Raw genomic sequence first — 17957 nt, forward strand, 5'->3', positions numbered from 1 at the left:
GCACATTTACTGGAACTGGAAGCAGCATAAGCACAACAAGCGAGAACAACAATCTGTGAACGAAAAAGAAAAAAGACGGGGGGAGGGGATCTGAAAAGAAGAGAAAAAAAGAAAGAAAACCTGCTGTCGAAAGTTGTCCTGCATATTTTCGCAAACTGTTGGCTTTTGTTCGGCGGTGGCCTTGGAGACAGACGGTGCCAAAAGCTCGGTATCTGTGTGCCTAGTTGGGCTGATGGATCTCACGTGTTTTCTACATCATCGAGCGACCGTGCGCTTCCGAACGCCTCCAAACCTGCACGTCACGGATATCTCGCTCCGAGCCGAATTGTGAAGATCTGCCAGCGGTAACAAAATCAATCTGGTGTCATCGTCCGTGCTTGCCTACTGGAGAAGCAATAAGCAAAATGATTCACTCTGGCGTTGGCACCGAGCCGCGGTGGCCAGTGACCAGTGGGAGTGTGTCGCCGGGGCAGGTGAAAGAAGCATCGCATATATTTTGTTCCACAGTAGGCGATGTCTGCATGAGTAAAGTGCTGCCCGAATCGCCCACCTCATGCACCAACTATTCTCAGACATGTAGTGCGAAGCCGATACGAGGCAGACGGAACCAACCAGCGGAGGCCGGTGAGCACGAAGAAAATCCGGACGGTGGTCTTTCGTAAGAAGTATGCATACACCGCCCCGTTCCCGTAAGATAGCGGTCACGTGTTCATTCGTGTATGAAATGACGATGAAATTCGCACAGGATATGTGTTCTGTGATCGCCAGCTGTGTTTCATCGGATAGCCGTGCTCCTCGAAAAGGCCTATAGTACGCCGTCGGTAAGAAGCTTGTGTGAAGGCGTGCACCGCTCCTCTACGCCCGTTGAGATGAATACGTGCTGCTACTGTGTTTGTGCACCGTTGCTCAATTAAAATAATGATGGTTTGTGCGTACCTAAGTATGTATATTTTATGGACTTGTGCATCAGCAGTGCTAACACGCATGGGGCCATGAGCCCGGTGTGCCAAGAAATTATTGGACACTCAAAAAGGTGAGATCGGGTAGATTTTTAATGAAAGTTCGGTGTGACACTTAGTGCCCTGCAGCCCACCTTAAATTCACGCTTGCACCTTCAACCGTTGTTGTTGATCAATGCAAAAAAAGAGCTCTCCTACCGGTACTACAGGGCCGGTCAAAAAGTCAACGTTTCTAGACTAGGTAAGTTGCAAAACTCCCCGCGTCAGATTACTCGTCACACGGTGCCAGGACAGCTTCCGGTTTGGTGGCGCTGGCGGCGCAACAAGCTTCCGCTAGCAGAAGAAAACGCGCAGTCGTCGTGGCAAGGCGCCGTGGCGGCCGCTCTGCAAGAGCTTGGCCAACAGTATATTATCGAGATTTGTTGTGCTGCCGCAGAAGCTTAATACTGCGTAATATTAAGCGGTGTAAGGCAAATACGGTGTAATTGTGGTTTTCTGAACGGCCCACAATAAACAGTGTTTGATATATATAGCATGGCATATGAGTTGTCGTTTAGTTGCTACACACTAAACGAAAATGACCTGAAATAACCTCAAAAACTGGGTAAACCATTTGTCCTCTAGCGCACTATCTCTCCTGGTTTTTTTTTTACCACCTACTATCGAGGTAAAAATTTACTCTCATGCTAACTGCGTTTTTGAACGTAGGGAGAGTAGTAATTATTTACCCCAGTGAGGTTTCGAGCGAGTATAGAGAGAGTAAATTTTAACTGCCTTCACAAGGTTTTTGAGGTGATTTCTGGGAGTTATTTCTGATGGTAAAAAAATAAAAATTGACGGGTGCATTCGCCCAGAGTCGACTAATTTATTAAATAGCAGAATTGAACGAATTTATTAAACGGCAGAATTGGCGACACATAGATTTACATACAGACAAACACGCACACACAACAAAGTGCAGAATAATACACCACTCGAAAAGACTGCACGCATTGCTCAACTACACTTTGACCATCCAGTATATATATAGGCACGACTTTTTGACCGACCCTGTAGAACCAGTAGGAGAGCTCTTTTTTGCATTGATTAACAACAACGGTTGAGGCTGCAAGCGTAAACTTGAGGTGGGCTGCAGGGAACTAAATGTCACACCGACCTTTTATTATAAATCTACCCAATCACACCTTTTTGAGTATCCAATAATTACTTGGTGCACCGGGCTCATGGCCCCATGCGTGTTAGCACTGCTGATCCACAAGCCCATAAAATATACATAGGTACGCACAAACTATAGTGGCTCAATGATTTTCATTGAGTGACGGTGCACAAACACAGTAGCAGCACGTATTCATCACAACGCGCGTAGAGGAGCGGTGCACGCCTGCACACAAGCTTCTTATCGACGGCGTACTAGGCCTTTTTGAGGAGCATGGCTATCCGATGAAACACAGCTGGCGATCACAGAACACATATCCTGTGCGAATTTCGTCGTGATTTTAGACACAAATGAACACGTGACCGCTATCTTACGGGGACGGGGTGGTGTATGCATTTTTCCAACGAAAGACCACCGTCCGGGTTTTCTTCGTGCTCTGCCCGCCGCGGTGGTCTAGTGGCTAAGGTACTCGGCTGCTGACCCGCAGGGCGCGGGTTCGAATCCCGGCTGCGGCGGCTGCATTTCCGATGGAGGCGGAAACGTTGTAGGCCCGTGTGCTCAGATTTGGGTGCACGTTAAAGAACCCCAGGTGGTGTAAATTTCCGGAGCCCTCCACTACGGCGTCTCTCATAATCATATAGTGGTTTTGGGACGTTAAACCCCACATATCAATCATTTCTTCGTGCTCACCGGCAGCCGCTTGCTGGTTTTGTCTGCCTCGTATCGGCTTCGCGCTACATGTTTAAGAACAGTTGGTGCATGAGGTGGGCAATTCGGGCAGCACATTACTCACGCAGACATCGCCTACTGTGGAACAAAATATATGCGATGCTTCTTTCACCGGCCCCGGCGACACACTCCCACTGGTCACTGGCGGCCGCGGCTTGGTGCCGACGACAGAGTGAAGCATTTCGCTTATTGCTTCTTCAGTAGGCAAGCACGGACGATGACACCAGATTGATTTTGTTACCACTGGCAGATATTGGCGATTCGGCTCGGAAGCGAGATATCCGCGACGTGCAGGTTCGGGGGCGCTCGGAAGCGCACTGTCGTTTGACGATGTAGGAAACACGTGAGATCCATCAGCCCAACCAGACACACAGATACCGAGCTTCTTGCACCGTCTGTCTCCAAGGCACCACCGCCGAGAAAAAGCCAACAATTTGCGAAAATATGCAGGAGAACTTTCCACAGCAGGTTTTTTTCTTTTTTTTTCTTCTTTGAGATCGCCTTGTCTTTTTTTTTCGTTCACAGAATGCTGTTCTCGCTTGTTGTGCTTATGCTGCCCCCAGTTCCAGTGAAAGTGCGCTGACTCGAGGTCAGTCCTGAGGCACGTCGATGCCAAAAAAAAAGATCTGTGGTCCTCGCGTACCTTTAGAATTCACTGAGAGCGTCCCGATGGGGGTATGGGACATAAGCCACCGAAGCAGCTGCACCTTGCAGTCACGTGGTAATAAACTCTGAAACGCAGGTTAAAAATTACGTAATAGAAAACTCCCTACGTGGTAAAACTGGATTTTGACATCCTTTTACTACTTGCATGAGAGGTGGTGGTAAAACTATGTCATGTACCATCTTTTACTCCTACACGAGGTAGTAATTTTAAACGCAAGAGAGTTTTCAGAGGTGATGAGCGGCAAAAACCCCAAACTCGTATAGTTTTTGCTTACAGTGTAGTTAGCGTACGTTCGCAATAGATTTTTAACGCGAAAAACCCAAATACAATGTCTGGCATCCTTTTTTGTGGCCGTGTTTTTCGGGCTTGAAGATAAATTACAACTATGCGGCGCGATCTCGTGACTTTTGTCTGGTTATGTAGTCAGCTTTTTTTTTCATGTCAGTCAGATTTTTAGCGACTGTCGAAAAGCTACGCGTGTGGCCATTTTCTTGAGTATCTCTTTCCTCTGCTTCTTATGGAGTTCCTCTAATGAAACCTTTAACACAGCTGCAGCCAAAGCTTCGAGCAGAGACCACACTTTGGGGTATCGGTGAGCACTTCGTAGTCTTTACCCACGAGTCTGCCTGTTGACGCATTGGGACAACATGTACACACTTGCAGCTTTTCTTTGTGTTCCAGAAGTTTGGCCTATAGGGTGACGGTATCTGCATTGCCAGGCGACTTGGCTAAGCGATTGTGACGGCTGCTAATGGTGACTGTCGTGTCTTCTGCGACGAAACCGCATTTCTGCACAAATAACGCTTTTTTTCTTTGAACCCTAGAAACACCACAAGACATCTTTTCTCGCCATCCTCAACAACTTTCCGCCAGCACGCAAACAAACGTTTTCTATGTCTTTAAGCGAAATGACGCCACTAGTTGACGGCATGTCGGGACTTATTTCACTGTCCTAGAGCTCAGTGCTCGGAGATAGTCTATTCTTTTTCGCCGATGATATTCTGGAAAAGACCCCACTCCTATCGGGAAGCTTTCGCTTCTTCGTCGTGGGCCCCGCAACAAAAGTAAGCGGGCAAGGTAAGCAGGCGAATTCGGGAATATTCGTGGAACGCATCCTTCGACGAGGTGCCACTTTCCTCTTGCAATTTGTATCTTCTTACCATATGACGTTAGTGAAAGTCTTCAGGATGTCCTTTTCATGAAAGAGCATGTCACATACACGTGAGGTGCTGGGCAGTTTCTTATCCGCACGAAGAATAGCGTGGCCCCATACCTCTCGCTGCTCAGATACACGTGGGTACAAAAGAAATGTTGTGGTGTCTCTCATTTCCTGTAGCTACTCTACAGCCAAGAACGCAACATCTGGGCATGATGAAAACACGCAACCCAAACAAAACAGCACAGGGCGCGCTGAAGCATAAAACTGATCACGCAGAAAGAAGCCTCCACGGATAAAGACGCACTGCAACATGCAGAGCCAATGGAGGTTACGGGAGTGACATGAGTGAGCATGCAGTGAGTGAATTTGGATGCGACAGCAGCGCCACATTTGTCGCTGGCAGCGGCGGCGCCGCGCATAATCGCTCAGTTTTGCAACTTGCCTAGTTCTAGAAACGTTGCAAAAAGTCATGCCTATTTGTACCGGATTGTCAAAGTGTAATTGAGCAACGTGTGCAGTCTGTTGATTCTGCTTTCGGCCACGGTAGTGAACCGACACAGGATGCAGGGCTCCGTCGGAGCGGCTTCAGCGGCCCTTAAGGGCCGTGGTAACAGGTCAACCGAAGAGTACCAAGTGATTCTGCCTCATCTGCCAACAAGACGCGTTGCCTTTAAATACTGTGTTTTTGCACGGAGACGTTCGAGCGAGACCCTACAGGGTTGAAGACTTTAGAGACGCGTTGGGCCCCACTGGAGTGCTAACGGACGTCATAGCACTCGGAGCGTACCAGATTAATCACGTCTGGGCGGTTACACTGAACGGAGAAGACGCGACGAAGAAACTGCTGGCCTTCAAGGAACTTCAGGTGAAGGGACACCGGTGTCTCATCGTTGATCCCCAGGACCGGCAGATAAAACTGTGACTTCTTTGGCTGCCTTATGGAGTCGCCAATGAGGATGTGCGGATGGCGTTCGCGGCCTTCGGCAATGTTGTCAAAGTAAATCGAGAGCGCTGGAGAGTCGACGGCGTCAGCGACAAAGCGTCGATGACGAGAATCGTGCTACTCAAGTTAAAGAGTTGAGTTACGGTGGAGGACCTTCCGCACCAAGTGCGCGTTTCAGGGGAGTCGGCCCAAGTTGTGGCGCCGGGCACGCCTATGCAAAGCTTGCGGTGCAAAGGGACTGGTCATGTACGGCGAGACAGCAGGGTATCACGGTGTTCGATTTGTCGGCAATTCGGACAACGAGACGCTTAGTGCGTCCGGTCATATGCAGCAGTTACGAGCGTTGCAACGTGCGATGAAATCAAAGAGCAGACAATGGACGCCGCTGAGACGGAAGACGCGGCTAGTTCTCTGGTCGAACGTGGGCTGGTTTTGCTTGAAGATTACGATACAGCGTCGGAACCCGAGGAGAAAGAAACGGCTAAGGCGGACACCAGCCAAGAGAATTCCACTGAAGACGCACAAAGCCAATTGGTGGACATGTCGACGCAAGCGGCGAGAGGACGCGACATGCCAGCGCACGGAATGACTCGCGGGATCAACACGAGCTCGGTGGTAAAGCGTTCACTGGAGCAGTCTGATGTAGAAGTGTGTTGCACCACCAAAGAATGTGTACAAGAGACAGCTGCCGTTGTTAAAAAGTTTGGAGAAATTACAGGAAGTCGCGTTAATTGGGGAAAGTGTCTAGGGTTGTGGCACGGAGACTGGACATCAACCCCAGATACCTTTACTAACGTTCACTGGTTTAATACTCCAGTAAAATATCTAGGCGTGCCTTTTCCAGCACTACAAAGACACTAATGATTACTGGACTGAAAAAATAAAAGAAACGCGCGAAAGGACAGCGCAGTGGAATGGCAACTGTCTCTCAATGTTTGCCAGAGTCACTGTATGCAACATATTTTTAATGAGCAAATTATGATATGTGATGCAGGTTTTGTGTTGCTCACGAGTGCATGTGCAAAAGCTGTATAGGATATTTGCTGTGTTTATATGGGGGTCTACTTGGAAAAAATGTTGTAGGACAAATCTGTTCCGGAGAGTAAAACAGGGGGGACTAAGCCTGTCGCATCTGTTCGTGCGACAACTAGTTAATCGTTTTATTTTCTTTCGAGATGTTCAACACCCCTTCTTAAGAACAGTTTGCCAGTTACGCCTTTGTCGTGTTTTGCCTAACTTTGTGGTTAGCACAGCAAGCATGCCGGGAGCTACGCGACGTTTCTTTAAGGAAGTTGCGGACAGTGTCCGGTTCTTGTCAGTTTGGTTTTCCAATGAATGCCTTTTTTCGGTCGGGCGAAAGAAATTGCATAAAGACATATGCGACATGATTTTTCCAGTTCCTATGTATAGGTTAATTAATGGCGGGGGAGAAGGCAATGATGTTCTTAAGCGTGTTAAGAAAATGCAAATTCAGCCTAGTGCAAAAAGCTTTTTCTTTAAATTACGCTCCGGAACACTTTAGCGGTTAAGACTTTTTTAGAAGATAGAGGAGTTTATATGCCGTGGGGTTCGAACTGTTTGATCTGCCGAAAGCCGGAGACAATAGATCACGTTTTTCTGCATTGTTGGGAAGGGGTTTACTTCTGAGATGTTTTGCAGAGAACTCTAAAAAAGGAACTTCCCTTACATTCACTGGGTATCAGGTTTTTAACAGTAGAAAAAGAGGAGGGACTGCCTTTTGATCTTATAATGCAGCTTGGCCTCCATTGTCTATGGCGGGCAAGTATGGCCGGTTACTACTGTGACCCTGACAGGCGTCCGGCTCGTATGCTTTTCCGCGAAAGCAATGCTCAGTACATTGATATACTCAAACAACAACATTTTTTCCCGGAATGGCTCTCCAGGATCGAACCCCTGGTGAACCTGAAGGAATTTTAGCCCTGTAATCACTAATAGTTCCGCGACTGTTTTGTCATCACTTCTGTTGTGTATGTTACTGTTTACAGTGACTTATATCGATGTGTGTACCCTGTGCAAAACCGGTAATAAAGGAAAAAAAACGTGTGCAGTCCGTTCGAGTGGTGTATTATTCTACATTTGTTGTGTGTGCGTGTTTGTATGGGAATTTATGTGTCACCAATTCTGCCGTTTAATGAATTCAATCAATTCTGCTATTTAATAAATTCAATCAATTCTGCTATTTAATAAATTTCTCGACTCTAGAAGAATGCGCCCATCAATTTTTATTTTTTTACAACCGGAAATAACTCGCAGAAATCCCCTCAAAAACCTTGTGAAGGCAGTAAATATTTACTCTTTCTATACTCGCCTAAAACCTCACTGGGGTAAATAATTACTACTCTACCTACGTTCAAAAACTCAGTTAGCACGAGAGTAAATTTTTCCTTGATAGTAGGTGGTAAAAAAAACCCAGGAAAGGTTGTGCGCTAGAGGACAAATTGTTTACCCAGTTTTTGAGGTGATTTCACATCATTTTCGTTTAGTGTGCACAATAACCGAGTGAGGCCACCTGCCTCATTTCAAAACACAATCAACAAAATAAAACAAGTGTACAAGCCAAAGCAAAACAAAAAAAAAACTTTAACTTCGACGCAAGGTCTTCACTAAAGTAACATGCACAATGACCGAGTAGAAATTATAGAACATAAAATGGCATACAACATTGTGGACTCTTATGACCCTAGCCGATCCCCGAGCGCTCAGCGTCTACCCGTATGCAGACTTCTTCTCTGACACCGAGTCCCGGACTTTCATTGGATGGTCCGAACTTCCACCTACTCAACTCAGTCGTGGACTGGGGCATATGCGAAGCTATCTTATAAGACCACCGCTGCGCATGCCTGGGTTTGCTGCGGTGTACATCGAGTGTACTGCAGTTCCCCTCTGGCCCCACAAAACCCACCCAGTTGCGATCTAGGCATTCCTCAATCTCATCTACTCTCTCTAACGTTCGGTCTACCACCATGTCGACCAAGACTCCGACAACTGTATCCTCAGATAACCCATTCTCGTCCAACTCCATATCTGCTACTCCTACTGGTAATGCCTCATCGTCTCGTGGGACTTTTGAGGTAGAAACCGCCGCTAAACCGTCTCTATCCACTCTATAACAACCTCGACAACTTTTGTTTCACCCAGTGGCACCAGCGTGCGAGCGTTCCCCCCAAACACACACTCGCTCAATGGCGGAACATCCTCCTCGATCACGGAAATTATATTAACAACATCCCCACACGGCGAGCCGCGACTAGTTTTAGGGGCGAAGCTCCTTAGGGCGTGGGCTGTGCGTCCCCTGTAGCCTGTATGTAGCCACCTCTAGTTTAGTTCTTGCAGTGTTCACTAGATGGCGGCACCGTCCCCTGTATGTAGCCACCTCTAGTTTAGTTCTTGCAGTGTTCACTAGATGGCGGTACCGTCTCCTGTATGTAGCCACCTCTCGTTTAGTTCTTGTAGTGTTTACTAGATGGTGGTACTTGTAGCTGATGATGAAAAGATGCAAGATGTTATAAACTAGAAAGCGGTACTGGTAGTTGATGAAACACACGAGATCTTATAAAATAGGAATGATGTCACATATGGCGCGTGTCATTGGTTGAAGGCAATCGTTCAATTTAGTGCGGCGACGTACGCTAGGGGGAGCGTTGTAATAAAATCCGTTCGCTGCTGGCGCGCGCTCGGAGTCGCCGGATGGATAAGGCTGCACAGCGGAGAGAGCGCAAGGCGGCAGCAGCGCGCGCTCGCAGACAGAATCCCGATGTGTGAGCGCGCAAGGCAAGGGACATCGCAAGCCATCCATCGTCTAAGAACAAATAAAAGTTGATTTGTGTATATACACACACAGCGTTTCTCACGTCTTTACATGATGATCGACTGGGCGAATTACACGGAAGATTCACAGTTTACCGATGAATCCCTCCGGAGCTTCGCCCATTCATCATCATTCACCCCGTGAATATGCCGTAATTTTTTTACGGAGCTTGTTTCCTCGCGAATATTTACGATCTCGATTGACCTCTTCGCGTCACCGCCGTGAAGAGGAGTTGCGTCTAGAATTCCAGATTCGAATCTTGTCACCATTTTCTTGTATTTGTGAATGCGGCTGCCACCCGTCGAATTCCACTTTCGTCGCCGGTATTGGTGGCATTCTCGCCAAAAGTGACCAAACCTGCCACAGTAATAGCACCCGTTGGGATAAGGGAGCTGCCTTGGGAATTCCTGCCAATTTTGTTTCACCTTTTTGCGTATTGCCAAAATCTCCACTACTTTTTCGAGGCGGTCAAGGCGGCTATGCATCTCATGAATATCTGCGTTCTCTTCTGTATACGTATCGAACGGATAACGTACATGGCTGCACGACACTTTCTCATTTCGTTCTTCTTTGACCGCTATGGCAATGGCCTCGTCAAACATTTCGGGGTCCCGAGAAAGAACAAATCTGCGGACCGGATCCCTCAGGCCTAATAAAAATTGCGAAAGCATTTGTTCGGCCAGAATTTCGCGGCGCAGTGAAGCTTTCACCGGATCCTGACTATCGGAGCTCGCCAGGGTGGCGGTCCCGAGCATGCGCAAGCGACTCGCAAATGACCTCACCTCCTCATCTGCCTTATGCCTCGCGTTTAAAAACCTTTCCATTTTGAAGATAAGTGGCTCTGTATTGAACCTCTTGAGGGCCAAATATTTCAACTCAGAAAAAGTTGCAGCCGCAGCAACGCCATCATTCCACCACGCAAAATCGTGCGTCGCGCCTATACCATCTTGCATCGTGCTATGCAGACCCGCTCACTATCCTGCCATCCACCCAAACGACCAACCTGCTCCAAAATTTTCAAGTCCCCAATATCCGGACCCGTATCACCTCCCGTGAACGATGGAACCATGCTCGCTAACATTAACGCGCTCATTTCTAGTGGGTCGTTTCTGTCGGTCATCTCGGTAGTCTGCTCGTTCATTTTGCCGCCTCTCGTTCCATAGTACGAGGGTGAAATGTCGCACCGTTGCCCCAGAAGTTATCCCACCGCTGCGACCACTCGAGACGTCCCCCGCTACGCCACCGATTACCAATGAGAGGGAAAACCACTCAACTCCTTGTCTATCCGGTTCCTTCTTGGCTATGTGTCTCAATCACTTCCCACATACAGGGATTCGTGTTGGGCCGGGAAGTAAGAGACGCTACGACCTGTTCCTGTTTACTTATTCATTTAATTGATTACTAACTGCAAACATTGTATACCCGCGTACATCAACCGCTACACAAAATTATAACACATTATTTAGACACTCACGACGTTCAACACAGGGCAGGCACATAAAGAAAATAACTGCAACAATACAAGGGTATGCATATAGAAAAAACACACGACGACACAAATGATGAAGTTATCAATCAATAAAAGAACGCAATGTCTCAACGCGCCGCTTCCCTGCCTACAAAGCTGATCTAAATAGGGTGCATAAAGTTCGTCTCACGAATGGTCCGTGTCGTCAGTCTTCATCGTCTTCGTCGTCTTCTTTGTCTCTCTCAGCGATTTCCATCTTAATCTTCTTTCATAACGTCCCTCAAACACTCGCTTCCTCGTTTCCCATCTCAAACTTTCATTCCTCGTCATACCATCTCTGCCTCAGTCATCATCTCATCGACTCTCATTGCTATCTCTTCAACTGTTATCTTCGTTTTGCATTCCGTCTCTACCATCTCGAGCTCATCGCATCGTATCTCTCCAATCGCCGTTCCGTAGTCCCCTTTTGTAGGACCCGACTCCGCCCCTCCGTGGCAGCTAACCAATTGCCACTGTTGAAACGACAAATTTCTCTGTCAGTCAGTGTGTATCATCTTCGACGGCCGCCCCCGCAGCCCACACCAGTGAAAAACCCTCTCTCAAACAAAGCCGAGCAAGTAACAATGTACAAAATCAAGCCTCAGAGAGACAGGTAGGCGAGCTGTCCGAAGCCACGTGAATTACTGGCGAACAATGGTCTCAATGCTCCGACAAAGAGCGTCGTCTGTAATGGCCATCGTCCGGAGTTTCCAGTGTTGTGCCGAAATGTTTTCGGCCGAACCGATTGCCCTGGTTTCTGGTACCTGATGACCCGTTGTCCAGACCAAGTCTCAACGTCTCCATGCAGCTTGGTGTCTCCCGCGAAATTCTCCGCAGCCGCCGCTTCTTCGTCATTCAACTCCGCGGGTGGCCATCCACGCAGAACGCAGTAATGAGCCCTGGAGCCACGGAGGCTGACGGAAAGTCAGGCTGGGCCCGGCACAGGCGCTGCAGCAGGGTCGCATTCACCGAACCAATAAAAGGTGCTCTGCTGCTCCCCAATGCCACAAATCTGAAGGGTGCGCACGGATTATTGCCACAGTACACTGTCACACTGTCTGTAGACAACTAGGCGCCGCCCGGTTCTCGTGTTTGCGCGGGGGGGGGGGGGGGGACGAGAATAGTAGAAATTGTCCTTCGAGGTACTCCACTCGGGAATGCCTATTCGTTACCCCGAACGTTTTCTTTTCCTTTTTTTGTGGGTTTAGGAAATGAACGTAAACATCTTGAAATGGCTGGGGTTCCATCCGTGTTTGCGGGGGCGTCACACTCCCGCGCACCACACACTTAGCAAGCAACAAGCGGTAGCCTGGTGCCTCCTTCAAACAAACGCGTACTCGAACCTGGTGACTTATGGCCACTTTTACCCAGGTCAATACAACGATAAATGCCCATTACACTCAAAGTCAGGTACCGGATAACGAACGGCACATAGGCGGCGCTCTCCTGTATACTCACTAAAATCCTGTCTATAGGGAGCCCAGCAATAAAAAATACCCGTGATATCCGCGCGGCACGGAAGTCAGGCATACAGCCGGTAAGAGCAGGCGCAAGAAGGAAAAAAAAAGAAGAGGGAGAGCCGCCGTCTCCGTCGCACCAGCCTGGCGCTAGGAGCCGGCATCAACTTACACAGAACCGTTCAGCCATAAGCGTGAACGCGGAGAAAAAAACGCCGTCTCCCTCCCCCCCCCCCCTGCCGTCGCCACACCAGCTGGGCGTCCGCCGTCGCAGAAATGCCATGTCACCATTTCGTCCCGCTTTCTTATGATGGTCGTTTTTCTACAAGATGGTCTGAGACGCAAACATTTTCCAGTGCTATATTGCACACTTTATTCCATATATCATATATACATCTCTGCATTTGGACATACACTGGGATGTGCCGTCGCATTGTTACTCTTTTGACTTCAATAAAAGAGTACAAACAACTTTCCGTTCATCGGTTGTCGAGGTATGACACTGTGTCATGCACTAATTAAAAGAGTACTAGTGCATGCGTGACAGCTTTCTGAAACACTGGCCTATGTATGTTGATTCTCCTATTCTACCAAACAAGTTGAACTGATGATTTTAGGAAAGCATGGCAAAAAATAAACAAACCGAAGGTCGCGAGACAGAAAAAGATCAAAATTGAGAATCTATTGGTCGATCTTTGATTAGTGGTTGCGTAATTTGATGATGAACATCAAGTACAGAAGTCAGGTGCAGAAGTCAGCAGGAGAGCCCTGCATGCCACGGCGGTCTTGTGGCTAAGGTACTCTGCTGCTGACCCGCAGGTCACGAGTTCGAATCCCGGCTGCGGCGGCTGCATTTCCGATGGAAGCGGAAATGTTGTATATGCCCGTGTGCTCAGATTTGGGTGCACGTTAAAGAACCCCAGGTGGTCTAAATTTACGGAGCCCTCCGCTACGGCGTCTCTAATAATCATATAGTGGTTTTTGGACATTAAACCCCACATATCAATCAATCAATCCAAGTCAGCAGGAGAGCGTATGTCACCGACATTTGCTCACTCTTTGGAATATTAAGTACAGTTCTCATATTCCAGCATGAATTTGTTACAGTGAATCACGACCAAGACAACCATTTTACTGTTGTGGAGATGATGTACCAGCTATAAAAATCCCCATTTTCTAAAGAACAACTGCTAGCAGTAAGAATAAATATTTTGAGTTTCATTCTGCACCATTTTTTGACCCCAACTGCACGCCGACGTTCGCAAAAGAGATGTGCAGAGGCATTATTTATTTGGAGGGAGACTGACCTGTCCGTCGCTAATTTGTGTGCGTCATACTTGACCTTGGCACGCGTTTTGGCATTCACTTGAACAGCAATGTGATGCTGAATAAAAGTAGGAGTAGCCACTCCCTATAAATAAGATCAGTTAAAGGCTGAAAATGAGTAAAAAGTACTCTATATAGCGAAATGATGCGCATAAATTCTAATTGCAGAGGTACGTAATCGTTAAAATGCTAAAAAAGTGCTGCTGCGCCAGCGTGCAGCTCGCGGCAGTTTTAGAGTAGGCACGCTAAAATACCCATGCAAAGTTTACGTGCGAAAGCGCATTGTCTACAAACAGCTGAGAATAGGCTGCTGCCACTGAAACTCGTGTACCTCTCGACACAAATCACCCAAATTTCTCAAAGCACACGCACGTGCGAGAAACATACGCAGGTTTCGACAGCCGAACACAGCCTCGTCCACGAATTTCGGTGAGCAGTTCCCGCAGTTCACGGGGAAGCACTAAAACGACGCTGAAACACACGTTAATCGTTCTTGCGGAACGGCGCACCATGAACTGAAGTCAGAGCCGAAAGCGCTCACCGTGGTTGTCTAGAATTCATGAAGCCCTACAAATTATTCGCTGATCTAATTTAATGCATCCACATGGCACAAAAACAGTTCAAGGTTCCGAAGACGGTTTGCAAAACCCAACTTGGTATAGATATAGACCCGCAAAAAAGACTCGTCGTCACGGTGTGTGACACGGGACGAGACGGACGTATATTTTTTCGCGCTTCTGAGTTCCCAGTTCTTCTCAAGTTCATGCGCACACGTGCACGTATCTTTTTTAAATTTTGTTCTTAGCCTTTTATCGCACCTCGCGTGCAGCCCTCCTAAGGGCTACAAGGTTCAGATTGTAACCGTCCATCCTGTCTCTTTATTCCCCCTCTTCCTTTTTTTCTTTCTTTCTTCTCAACCTTCTTCTTGTGGCACTGAATTCTGCAGTCTCACGTCGCCTCCACTAATGGCTGACGACCTCCCCGAGGACTTTCCTTCGGGATAAGCACTCGACAAGGTCGAGCGAAGCAAGGTCTGTGACCTGCTGCTGAAAACTCACCGATCACCGACTTCGACAACACAATCGCGAGGGAGGAGGCTAAAGGCAGCTGGGAATCTCCTGGTGAATTCTGAAAAGCATAAACGCACAGAGGAGCCAAAGCCCAGAATATGCCGGGCGAAACATCTCACACCGAAAAATCGGTCGGTCACGAGACTTCAGACGGCCGCCGCCGCCATGACAGCCTCTCCTCCCGGCCAGAGGAACCGATCCGAGCGTTCCGAAACCACCAGCGGCGAGATGGAGAGCCAGGCAGTACATGCAGAGCAGCAGCGGCCCCCCTCCCCCCAAAAGAGTGACACAAGGAGTGCAAGCAATAGAGGCTCCTCCACCCCTGCGACTGACTCCTCGTCATCCTCCTCGTGGTCGCATGACACACCACCCTCCTTTCTCAATACCTCGGAGCAAGGGAGCGCCCCTGGCAGCAGCCAGACACAGGTTTCTCCCACCCCTTTGGCCCCCGAGGTCAACGGACCCCAGACGGGCGTGGCGCCCCTTCTCCCACTCTCACCCAAGGGAGACAGGAAGCAACCCACCCGCTCCCGGCAACACCCCTCTCAAGCGGGTCAGCTGGGCTACGCCAAGCAACGAAGCAGAGCGCTTCTAAAGTGCCAACCACTGGCAGGCGTATGCACGCGCCTACGCGTCAAAAGCGTCTAGTCGCGCCTGTGGAGGAAAAGGGCGCGCAACTACTGGCACGCCTCGACCGCGTTGACGCCCACGCGTCCAAGGCTGACGCACAATGTTGCTTGACCTTTTGGCTTAGAACTGTCCAAGTTCAGCACAGAACGGCACGTTCTTAACTGGAGCGGGTTTATATTTTTAGAGGATATGAGAACACTTTAAAGGATGGATAGTGCTTCACCCACCACAGCTTAAACTATTTTAGAAGTAATTGACATTCCAGTGCCCAAAGTAACTACAGCGGTATGCACCAGAAATCAACATCGGTGCGTGCGCCGTGAATGAACATTCGCGTCTATCATACTGTATGTCCATCATAGGCGTGTGCAGAGTTCTCCTTAAGGAGGGGGGTGGGCAAAACTTTGTCGCACTACCCCCCTCCATGTGAGGGCTGACTTAGCGCCCCCTCCTTATTATGTTATTATATGGAGTTGACATTGAGCCCCCCCCCCTTCCCTTCTCTCTTCGGTGAATGAGGCGGCGGCTGCACTCCTGATCAGGTTTACAAACCACCGGGTTTCTATACCTGCACTACCAAATTTATTAACGATATCTTCAATATGCTGGTACCTTCAGTATGTTTACGCATCATATTTTATAGCACTCAACTTAATAATCACGCCTCAAACTTCATGATCTGACAGATTCAAGTCAGTCATAAGACTACAATTGAGGCCAGAGTAGCAGGATTTCAGCTGATGTGTGTGTTCGAAATATTCTCTAATGCAACAAAGCACACCTGGTTTTTATTGATACAACAGATATTGGTCATAAGATAGGAACCAAATACTGCGTAGAATGTCTTTGGGCATTTTGCATAGTCAAAATGTGCTCTAATGCAACTAACTGTGCCTGACACTTCATGATGTGACAGATATCGGTCATAATATTGCAACTGAACCCTGTATGAAAGACTTCTGGACGTTCTCTTAGTCAAAGTGTTCTCTAAAACGACAAACGACACCCAACTGTTCATGCAGTCACAGATATCGGTCATAATATTAGAACTGAAACATTATTGCAAGACTTCTGGACGTTGTCTTCAGTCAAAGTATTCTCTAAAATGACAGACGACACCCAACTGTTCATGAAGTCACAGATATCGGTCATAATGTTAGAACTGAAACCTTAATGCAAGACTTCTGGATGTTGTCTTTGGTCAAAGTATTCTCTGAAACGACACCCAACTGTTGATGAAGTCACAGATATCGGTCATAATATTAGAACTAAAACCTTAATGCAAGACTTCTGGCCGTTGTCTTTAGTAAATATATTCTCTAAAACAACAGACGACACCCAACTGTTCATGAAGTCACAGATATCGGTCATAATAGTAGAACTGAAACCTTAATGCAAGACATCTGGACGTTATCTTTAGTCAAAGTATTCTCTAAAACAACAAACGACACCCAACTGTTTATGAAGTCACAGATATCGGACATAATACTGGAACTGAACCCTTCATTGAAGGCGGCCAAGATGTTCTCCAATGCAATAAAACACACTCGACACATCATGATGCAACAGATATTAGTGATCAGATTGGAACCTAGCACAGTGTGGAACACTTTCGGATGGTATATTTCTTTATTTTCAAATACAGCAGCCCAATTCGAGGCTACTACAAAAGTGGCGTACATATATACGAAATAAAAGGACTTAGACAGTAATATCACTATAAGTGTGCCAAGGTAAACAAATATCACTACCCTTGAGTGCACCCCGGTAAGAAATCAGAAAAATAGAACAATATTATAATACAAGTGCCTCCATAAAGTCAGACACACTCATATTAGGAATCAAACCAAGTAGACCAATCCAGTGTTTGATAACTTTATTTTAACGTGTTAGAGAGCACTACAAATGATTTCTATGCTGGATGGTGATTGTAGATCAGTGCTGTTTTGAAGGCTTCAGTACTTTGCTGGTATATAGTTTAAATATCCTTTAACATCTACAAAATGCATCTGACACTTCTTGATGAGACAGACATTGGTTTTGAGATTAACGCCAAGCATTGTGGCTTTCACATGTCATCAATTGTCAAAATACTTTATAATGCAACAAAGCATGCCCAAAATTTTGGATGAGACAGATACGGATCATAGGATTGCACCAGAGCACCGTAAAGAAGTTTTGGCAAGTTTTTTAACAGTGCTAAACTGAATATGCCTAAAAGCATGCATATAAATATAATCCAAGTTATTGCATATACTAAAAAACTGAACAGAAATGAAGCACTCCTTGGAAACACATACAAATATTCAATGTTCGAAACCATCGAATAATATCTTCAGCTCATTACAGTCTGGAGGAACAGATAAATACAGCCACAGTTCTGAAAGGTCTCATAAGTCACATGAGGTACTTTTTTGCATTTATTCTATACAAACTGCAGTACCATACTAGTGCACCCTCATTCATTCTGTGCATACATGTGGCGTTCTTCTCTTCCAACTATCGTGTCATCGTGCAGCTGATTT

Source organism: Rhipicephalus microplus, chromosome X (genome assembly GCF_043290135.1).
Source record: "Rhipicephalus microplus isolate Deutch F79 chromosome X, USDA_Rmic, whole genome shotgun sequence".
In the NCBI taxonomy this organism is placed as follows: domain Eukaryota; kingdom Metazoa; phylum Arthropoda; class Arachnida; order Ixodida; family Ixodidae; genus Rhipicephalus; species Rhipicephalus microplus.